An 11,055-nucleotide genomic window follows, 5' to 3' on the forward strand; every position below is an offset into this window, starting at 1 on the left:
CAGGGTGCGGATGAGAGCAAAGTGGTAATAAGGCACCAAAAGCATGTAGCCTACAATATGTACATCTATTAACAAGAAAATTTACAAACAGGATGGACTCCTGACAGGAAACATAGCCTAAACTCAGCTAAACTGAAAGTAATCAATAACTCTATGAGCTCTAAGTAACAAGTCTTTAAAGGCCCCCACCAGAGGGCAATGTCAGCCCTATTTCGACTTCATTTCTGACCTATAGCGGAAATGTTTGTTTTAGGTTCCACCTCAAATCAAATCACATGCTTTGTAAACAACGTGTGTGGACTAAAAGTGAAATGCTTACTTATGGGCCCTTCCCAACAATGCAGAGAGAAGGAAAATAGAGAAAAAATAGAACATTTAAATACGTAATAATAAAATAAATAATATATACACAATGAGTAACGATAACATGGCTATCGTGCCTTCAGAGAGTATACACACCCCTTGACATTTTCCACATTTTGTTGTGTTACAGCCTGAATTTAAAATTGATTACAATAATATTTTGTGTCACTGGCCTACACACAATACCCCATAATGTCAGTGGATTTATGTTTTTAGAAATGTTCACAAATTAATTAAAAATGAAAAACTGAAAGGTCTGGGGTCCATAAGTATTCAACCCCTTCATTAGGGCACGCCTAAATAAGTTCACCCTCTGTGCAATAATAGTGTTAAACATGATTTTTGAACTACTACCTCATTTCTGTACACCACACATAGTAGTATCTGTAAGGTCCCTCAGTCGAGCAGTGAATTTCAAACACAGATTCAACCACAAAGACCAGGGTAGTTTTACAATGCCTAGCAAAGAAGGGCAACTATTGGTAGATCGGTAGAAAAAAAACAGACATTTAACATCCCTTTGAGCATGGTGAAGTTATTAATCACACTTTGGATGTTGTATCAATACATCCAGTCACTACAAAGATAAAGCGTCATTCCGAACTAATTTGCTGGAGAGGAAGGGAACCTCTCAGGGATTTCACCATGACGTCAATGGTGACTTTAAAACAGTTAGAGTTTAATTTTAATGGCTGTGATAGGAGAAAACTGAGGATGGAGCAAAGAAGGAAGCCTGTACAGAATAACAATATTCCAAAACATGAATCCTGTTTGCAATAAGAAAATAAAGTAAAACTGCAAAAAATGTGGCAAAGAAATTACATTTATGTTCTGAATACAAAGTGTTATGTTTGGGGCAAATCCAACACAGCGCATCACTGAGTATGATTCTTCATATTTTCAAGAATGGTGGTGGCTACATCATGTTTTGGGTATGCTTGTCATCGGCAAGGATTATGGAGGTTTTTTTAGGATAAAAATAAATGGAATAGAGCTAAGCACAGGCAAAATCCTAAAGGAAAACCTGCTTCAGTCTGCTTTCCAAGACATTGGGAGACAAATTCACCTTTCAGCAGGACAATAACCTAAAACACGAGGCCAAATAAACAGTGGAGTTACTTGCCAAGACGACATTGAATGTTCCTGAGTGGCCTAGTTACAGTTGTGACTAAAATCGTCTTGAAAATATATGGCAAGACTTGAAATTGGCTGCCTAGAAATGATCAATAACCTACTTGAAAGAACTTTAATACTTTTTAAAATAATAATGTGCAAATATTGTACAATCCAGTTGTGCAAAGATGTTAGAGACTTGCCCAGAAAGACTCACAGCCATAATCACTGCCAAAGATGATTCTAACATGTATTGATTCAGGGGTGTAAATACTTATGTATATTAGATATTTCTATATTTCATTTTCAATAAATGTGCAAACATTTCAAAAAAATATTTTCATTTTATCATGGAGTATTTTGTGTAGATGGTTGAGAGAAAAGATCTACGTAATCAATTTTGAGTTCAGTCGGTAACACAGCAAAATGTGGAAGAAGTCAAGGGGTATGAAAACTTTCTGATGGCACTGTACATGGGGTACCAGTACAGATGTGATCTGCAGTGGTACAAGGTAATTGAGGTACAGTCGAAGTTTACATACACCTTAGCCAAATACATTTAAACTCAGTTTTTCACAATTCCAGACATTTAAAAATTCCCTGTCTAAGGTCAGTTAGGATCATCAATTTATTTTAAGAATGTGAAATGTCAGAATAATAGTAGAGAGAATGATTTATTTCAGCTTTTATTCTTTTCATCACATTCCCAGTGGGTCAGAAGTTTATATACTCTCAATTAGTATTTGGTAGCACTGCCTTTAAATTGTTGAACTTGGGTCAAACGTTTCGGGTAGCCTTCCACAAGCTTCACACAATAAGTTGGGTGAATTTTGGCCCATTCCTCCTGACAGAGCTGGTGTAACTGAGTCAGGTTTGTAGGCCTCTTTGCTCGCACACACTTTTTCAGTTCTGCCCACAAATTTTAGATAGGATTGAGGTCAGGCCTTTGTGATGGCCACTCCAATACCTTGACTTTGTTGTTCTTAACTTAAGCCATTTTGCCACAACTTTGGAAGTATGCTTGGTGTCATTGTCCATTTGGAAGACCCATTTGTGACCAAGCTTTATCTTCCTGACCGATGTCTTGAGATGTTTCTTCGATATATCCACATAATTTTCCTTCCACATGAGCCATCTATTTTGTGAAGTGCACCAGTGCCTCCTGCAGCAAAGCACCCCCACAACATGATGCTGCCACCCCCGTGCTTCACGGTTGGGATGGTGTTCTTTGGCTTGCAAGCCTCCCCCTTTTTCCTCCAAACATAACAATGGTCATTATGGCCAAACAGTTCTATTTTTGTTTTATCAAACCAGAGGACATTTCTCAAAAAAGTACGATCTTTGTCCCCATATGCAGTTGCAAACCGTAGTCTGGCATTTTTATGGCGGTTTTGGAGCAGTGGCTTCTTCCTTGTTGAGTGGCCTTCATGTTATGTCAATATAGGACTCGTTTGACTGTGGATATAGATACTTTTGTACCTGTTTCCTCCAGCGTCTTCAAAAGGTCCTTTGCTGTTGTTCTGGGATTGATTTGCACTTTTCTCACCAAAGTACGTTCATCTCTAGGAGACAGAACGTATCTCTTTCCTTAGCGGTATGACGGCTGCGTGGTCCCATGGTGTTTATACTTGCGTACTATTGTTTGTACAGATGAACGTGGTACCTTCAGGCATTTGGAAATTGCTCCCAAGGATGAAGCAGACTTGTGGAGGTCTTACATTTTTTTCTGAGGTCTTGGCTGATTTATTTTGATTTTCCCATGATGTCAAGCAAAGAGGCACTGAGTTTGAAGGTAGGCCTTGAAATACATCCACAGGTACACCTCCAATTGACTCAAATGATGTCAATTAGCCTATCAGAAGCTTCTAAAGCCATGGCATAATTTTCTGGAATTTTCCAAGCTGTTTAAAGGCACAGGCAACTTAATGTTTGTAAACTTCTGACCAACTGGAATTTTGATACAGTGAATTATATGTGAAATAATCTGTCTGTAAACAATTGTTGGAAAAATGACTTGTGTCATGCACAAAGTAGATGTCCTAACCGACTTGCCAAAACTATAGTTTGTTAACAAGACATTTGTGGATTGGTTGAAAAACAAGTTTTAATGACTCCAACCTAAGTGTATGTAAACTTCCAACTTCAACTGTAACTAGGAATAAAGTAACAGATAGTAAACAGTAGCAGCAGTGTATGTGATGAGTAAAAAAAAGTTTGTGCTAAAAGGGTCAATGCAGATAGTTAAATATTTAACCAAATAGCTACCCGGACTAAATATTAATCGGTCTTATGGCTTGGAGGTAGAAGCTGTCCAGGTTCCTGTTGATTCCAGACCGCTTGTCATGCGGTAGCAGAGAGGACAGTCAATGATTTGGGTGGCTGGTGTCTTTGACAATTTGTATGGCCTTCCTCTGACACCGCCTGGTATAGAGCAGTGGAGGCTGCTGAAGGGAGAACGGCTCATAATAATGGTTGGAATGGAGTGTAGTGGATGAAATGGTACCAAATCCTGAAAACCATGTTTTTGATACCATTCCATTTACTCCATTCCAACCATTATTATGAGCCGTTCTCCTATCCGCAGCCTCCACTGGTATAGAGGTTGGGATTGTAGGGAGCTCGGCCCCAGTGACGTACTGGGCTGTCTGCACTACCCTCTATAGCACCTTATGGTCGGATGCCAAATAGTTCCCATACCAAGTGGTGATGCAGCTAGTCAAGATGCTCTCATGGTGCAGTTGTAGAACTTTTTGAGTATCTAAGAGCCCATGCCAAATCTTTTCAGCCTCCTGAGCAGGAAGAGGCTGTCACGGTTGTCGAAAGGAGGAGCGGACCAAAGTGCAGCGTGTGTGTCGTTCCACATTTTATTTACACTGTGAAACTATGCAATACATATAAATAAAACAAACCGTGACGCAGAGGTGAAACATACACTACTCAAAGACAATCTCCCACAAATCCAGGTGGGAAACACACCTACTTAAGTATGATCTCCAATTAGAGACAACGATGACCAGCTGCCTCTAATTGGAGATCATCCCAAACAAAACCCAACATAGAAATACAAAACTAGAACATGACAAAATAGAAAAACGAAACTAGAAAAAAAACCTGTCACGCTCCGAACGCACCTAAACAAAAACAACAACAGGTAGGGTGTGTAACTAATGTCTATGGCGGCTCTGGTGCAGTACGCATAACCTTCTCATTCCGCAGATCCTCCAGCAGAGGAGGCGGCTCCGGTTCGGGGCGTAACCCCCACTCCACCCGTTAATCCCTCTGCTTTTGTGTCACCTGACCCTGGATCGTCGCCGGACGTTCTGTACTGCGGAGGCTCCGGGCTGCGGGCCGCCGCTGGAGGGTCTGGGCTGCGGGCCGCCGCTGGAGCGTCCCGCCTGGGGACCGCCGCTGGAGGGTCCGGACTGGGGACCGCCGCTGGAGGGTCCGGACTGGGGACCGCCGCTGGAGGGTCCGGACTGGGGACCGCCGCTGGAGGGTCTGGACTGGGGACCGTCTCAGGAGGTTCCGGACTGGGGACCGTCTCAGGAGGTTCCGGACTGGGGACCGTCTCAGGAGGTTCCGGACTGGGGACCGTCTCAGGAGGTTCCGGACTGGGGAGCATCGCTGCAGGCTCCATGCCATGGATCATCGCTGCAGGCTCCGCGCCATGGATCATCGCTGCAGGCTCCGCGCCATGGATCACCACTGGAGGCTTCGGACCATGGATCATCACTGGAGGCCTCTTACGTGGAGCCGGAACAGGTCTCACCGGACTGGGGAACGTCGCTGGAGGCTCGGGACTGGGGGACGTCGCCGGAAGCTCTGGACTGGGAAGACACACTGGAGGCCTGATGCGTGGGGCTGGCACAGGTGGCGCCAGACTGGTATCACGCACCTCAGGGCGAGGAGCAGGAACAGGATACACCGGACTGGGCAGGCGCACTAGAGACCTGATGCGTGGGGCTGGCACAGGTGGCGCCAGACTGGTGAAACGCACCTCCCGGTAAACACGAGGAGTTGGCTCAGGTCTCCAACCTGACTCTGCCAATCTCCCCGTGTGCCCCACCCAAAAATCTTTTTGGGGCTGCCTCTCGTGCTTCCCTTGTTACCGTGCTCTCACTGCCTCCACCTGTTCCCATGGGAGGCGCTTTTCTCCTGCCCCTAAATCTTCTAAAGCCCTGGATATACTCCTCCTTATCTCCTCAATAGTCCACTGGTCCATACCACGCTGCTTGGTCCTTTGGTAGTGGGAGATTCTGTCACGGTTGTCGAAAGGAGGAGCGGACCAAAGTGCAGTGTGTGTCGTTCCACATTTTATTTTCACTGTGAAACTATGCAATACATATAAATAAACTTGACTAACAAACAACAACAAACCGTGACGCAGAGGTGAAACATACACTACTCAAAGACAATCTCCCACAAACCCAGGTGGGAAACACACCTACTTAAGTATGATCTCCAATTAGAGACAACGATGACCAGCTGCCTCTAATTGAAGAGATCAAACTAGAACATGACAACATAGAAAAACTAAACTAGAAAAGAAACCTGTCACGGCCTGAACTACTCTACCATAGAAAATGACACCTTTCTATGGAAAGGTTTGCACTGGAGATGTGTTTTGTAATGGACACGGTGCAACTTTTGGTAGGCTACTGGCAGGCTATTTGGCTGTGCTACAGCAATGCCAAGTCAGCCCATGCTCATGCCATGCTCATGCCATGCTTCTCATAGCTAGGGGAAGTGAAATGATAGGCTACAATGGTTTTGCTCTCATGATGCACGCCACAAATTATATGTAACAACACCCTGAGACCATCGGACATGAAATTAAACACCAATACAAATGTAACAACAGCACAAAATAGATAAACAAGTTCTTGGAATTTTCTTTTGCGGGTGCCTTTTCATTATAGAATAGACACTTGTGATTTCTAGCTGCACCAATCAAAGCAGTGGAGTGTGGTCAAAGCAATTTGTCTTGGGGCAACGGGGGGTAGTGTGGCTCCAAAATGCAATCATAGCACACTAAATTTGACCATTAATAAAATAGTAATATATATATATATTATACAGACTAGCAAAAAAAAGTGAAACTTGACAAATTATCCAATGGATTATGACCATTTGCTGGTAAAAAAAGTGGAGGTGCAAAAACATAGGTGTGCAACCTCTATTTTCATTTGCTCCATATCTCAGGCGAATAATAAACCATGCCATGCTAGTGGGTGGTAACGTTCAAATAAAACCCAGCCCTGAAAAGAAGCGTAGACTGAAAAGTACAAGCACTTCTTTTTACTTTTCGTCGTGACATTTTCCGCACGCTTCCTACACTTGGAGTAGCTAACTGAACGCGCTAACAACAAAGAGCTATTTGGACATAAATTATGGACTTTATCGAACAAAGCAACATTTATTGTGGACCTGGGATCCCTGGAAGTGCCTTCTGATGAAGATCATCAAAGGTAAGTGAATATTTCTAATGCTATTTAATATTTTAGATGACTCCAAAATGGCCGCTATCTGTATTGCCTAGTGTATTTTTCTGAGCGCAGTACTCAGATTATTGCAAAGTGTGCTTTCCTCTTGAAGCTTTTTTGACATCTGTCACAGCGTTAGCATAAAGGAGATGTTCATCTATAATTCTTTGAATGACAGTTTAATATTTTATCAACGTTTTTGACGAGTATTTTTGTAAATTGTTGTGCTGATTCACCAGAAGTATTGGAGGCAAAATATTTTCTGAACGTCACGCGCCAATATAAAATGGGGTTTATGGATATAAATATGAACTTGATCGAACAAAAAATGCATGTATTGTGTAATATGATGTCCTAGGAGTGTCATCTGATGAAGATCGTCAAAGGTTAGTGCTTCATTTAGCTGTGTTTTGGGTATTTGTGATGCATGCTAGTTGCTTGGAAAATGGCTGTGTGGTTATTTGTGTCTATGTACTCTCCTAACATAATCTAATGTTTTGCCTTTGCTGTAAAGCCTTTTTGAAATCGGACAACGTGGTTATATCTCTCAAGGAGCTGATCTGTCGTCAGTATTGTGAATTTTTTTTAATGTTAAGGAAAGATTTGACTGTAGAAATCTGATCAGAGAGCAGCGCTGCCTTTCTTTCGATCCTATCAGTATGGACATGTGTTCCAACGACACACTTACACCGACCGTTCCCTCTGTGTGGTGTTTTTGGAAACATGTTACATCTTTGGCCTTTGTAGGAAAGATGCATCTTTCAAAACACTCATAAGTTTAATTATTAAGTTCCATCACTATCGGGAAATCAGTCCCTGGTCACTTTGATTAAGTTCACCTCTCCCAGTGAGTCCTACACCATCTCCTTGACTGCAAATGGATCTCCCCAAAACACATCCATGAACGGTACTCCAACACTGACTGAGACTTTTCTTTAAGAACTTTAGCCCGCTTTGCTCCAATCTTCAATGCTACTGTTTTCCACACATTTCCATTCACTTTACTCAAAGCGCCATTTTTAGTACTATATCTCTTGACCCATTGATGAAAATAATCATGGCCTCTAAACCTTCAAGCTGCATACTGGACCCAATTCCTACTAAACCACTGAAAGAGCTGCTTCCTGTGCTTGGCCCTCCTATGTTGAACATAATAAACGGCTCTCTATCCACCGGATGTGTACCAAACTCACTAAAAGTGGCAGTAATATAGCCTCTCTTGAAAAAGCCAAAACCTTGTCCCAGAAAATATAAAAAACTATCGACCTATATCGAATCTCCCATTCCTCTCAATATTTTTTGAAAAAGCTGTTGCGCAGCAAGTCACTGCTTTCCTGAAGACAAACAATGTGTACGAAATACTTCAGTCTGGTTTTAGACCCCATCGTAGCACTGAGACTGCACTTGTGAAAATGGTAAATTACCTTTTAATGGCGTCAGACCGAGGCTCGGCATCTGTCCTCATGCTCCTAGATCTTAGTGCTGTTTATGATACCATCGATCACCACATTCTTTTGGAGAGATTGGAAACCCTAATTGGTCTACACAGACAAGTTCTGGCCTGGTTTAGATCTTATCTGTCGGAAAGATATCAGTTTGTCTCTGTGGATGGTTTGTCCTCTGACAAATCAACTGTACATTTCTGTGTTCCTCAAGGCTTTGTTTTAGGACCACAATTGTTTTCACTATATATTTTACCTCTTGGTGATGTCATTCAGAAACATAATGTTAACTTTCACTGCTATGCGGACGATACACAGTTGTACATTTCGATGAAACATGGTGAAGCCCTAAAATTGCCCTCCCTGGAAGCCTGTGTCTCAGACATAAGGAATTGGATGGCGGAAAAGGTTATATTTTTAAACTCGGACAAAACAGAGATGCTTGTTCTAGGTCCCAAGAAACAAAGAGATCTTCTGTTGAATCTGACAATTAATCTTGATAGTTGTACAGTCATCTCAAATAAAACTGTGAAGGACCTCGGTGTTACTCTGGACCCTTATCTGTCTTTTGATGAACATATCAAGACTGTTTCAAGGACAGCTTTTTTCCATCTACGTAACATTGCAAAAATCTGACATTTTCTGTCCAAAAATGATGCAGAAAAATGTATCCATGCTTTTGTCACTTCTAGGTTAGACTACTGCAATGCTCTACTTTCCGGCTACCCGGATAAAGCACTAAATACACTTCAGGTAGTGCTAAACACGGCTGCCAGAATCTTTACTAGAACCAATAAATTTGATCATATTACTCCAGTGCTAGCCTCTCTACACTGGCTTCCTGTTAAGGCAAGGGCTGATTTCAAGGTTTTACTGCTAACCTACAAAGCATTACATGGGCTTGCTCCTACCTATATTTCTGATTTGGTCCTGTCGTACATACCTACACATACGCTACGGTCACAAGACGTAGGCCTCCTTACTGTCCCTAGAATTTCTAAACAAACAGCTGGAGGCAGGGCTTTCTCCTATAGAGCACCATTTTTATGGAATGGTCTGCCAATCCATGTGAGAGACGCAGACTCAGTCTCAACCTTTAAGTCTTTATTGAAGACTCATCTCTTCAGTAGGTCCTATGATTGATTGTAGTCTGGCCCAAGAGTCTGAAGGTGAATGGAATGGCACTGGAGCAACGAACCGCCCTTGCTGTCTCTGCCTGGCCGGTTCCCCTCTCTCCTCTGGGATTCTCTGCCTCTAACCCTATTACAGGGGCTGAGTCACTGGCTTACTGATGCTCTTCCATGCCGTCCCTAGGAGGGGTGCATCACTTGAGTGGGTTGAGTCACTGACGTGATCTTCCTGTCCCAGGTTGATGCCCCCCCCTTGGGCGGTGCCGTGGGAGAGGTCTTCGTGGGCTATACTCGGCCTTGTCTCAGGATGGTAAGTTGGTGGATGAAGATATCCCTCTAGTGGTGTGGGGGCTGTGCTTTGGCAAAGTGGGAGGGGTTATATCCTGCCTGTTTGGCCCTGTCCGGGAGTATCGTCGGCCGGAGCCACAGTGTCTTCCGACCCCTCCTGTCTCAGTCTCCAGTATTTATGCTGCAGTAGTTTATGTGTCGAGGTGCTAGTGTCAGTCTGTTATTTCGCGAGTATTTCTCCTTTCTTATCCGGTGTCCTGTGTTAATTTAAGTATGCTCTCTCTATTTCGCTCTCTCTTTTTCTCTTTCTTTCTTTCTCTCTTTCTTCTTTCTCTCTCTTGGAGGACCTGAGCCATAGGACCATGCCTCTGGACTACCTGGCCTGATGACTCCTTGCTGTCCCCAGTCCACCTGCTGCTCCAGTTTCAACTGTTCTGCCTGCGGCTATGGAACCCTGACCTGTTCACCGGACGTGCTACCTGTCCCAGACCTGCTGTTTTCAACTCTCTAGAGACAGCAGGAGCGGTAGAGATACTCTCAAAGATCGGCTATGAAAAGCCAACTGACATTTACTCCTGTGATTATTATTATTTGACCCTGCTGGTTATCTATGAATATCTGAACATCTTGGCCATGTTCTGTTATACATTTACATTACATTTTTGTCATTTAGCAGACGCTCTTATCCAGAGCGACATACAGTAGTGAGTGCATACCTTTTCGTACTGGTCCCCCGTGGGAATAGAACCCACAACACTGGCGTTGTAAGCACCATGCTCTACCAACTGAGCCACACGGGACCCTGCAGTCTACTAATCGTATTCTATTACTACGGGCATTTCAGATTATATATTAACGCATACTAAAGCATAAATAAATAAAGACAAGGAGAGCTTACAGAATGCATGCAACTCCTCTTACAATATACAGCCGCCCCCTCATGTCAGTTTCTTTTTTTATATTCTATATAGGGCTGAAAATCGCTGTATGAAAAGGTGATATAAAAGGTTAACTAAAACCCAGTTCTAACTCATTAGTTATCATTACGGTACTGCTATCTGAGACAGTGAGACAGACCACCACACTGATACATAACATTGCAGACTTAGTTCTAGCCTATGACATCCTGCTGCAATGACAGCATCTACTGACGAAGTTGGCACTGGTACTCATAACACACACACACACACACACACACACACACACACACACACACACGTGTGGGACAGAACATAA

At 43.0% G+C, this 11,055-nt stretch overlaps 1 non-coding gene across 1 annotated transcript; it reads right to left on the bottom strand.

The window, feature by feature from the left end:
- Positions 1–10,545: 10,545 nt before the first annotated feature.
- trnav-uac (transfer RNA valine (anticodon UAC)) lies at positions 10,546–10,621 on the bottom strand. The gene has a single exon. It is a non-coding gene; the product is annotated as a tRNA-Val (tRNA).
- Between the last annotated feature and the right edge of the window lie 434 nt (positions 10,622–11,055).

This window comes from Salmo salar, chromosome 09 (assembly GCF_965601325.2).
Source record: "Salmo salar chromosome 09, fSalSal1, whole genome shotgun sequence".
NCBI lineage: Eukaryota > Metazoa > Chordata > Actinopteri > Salmoniformes > Salmonidae > Salmo > Salmo salar.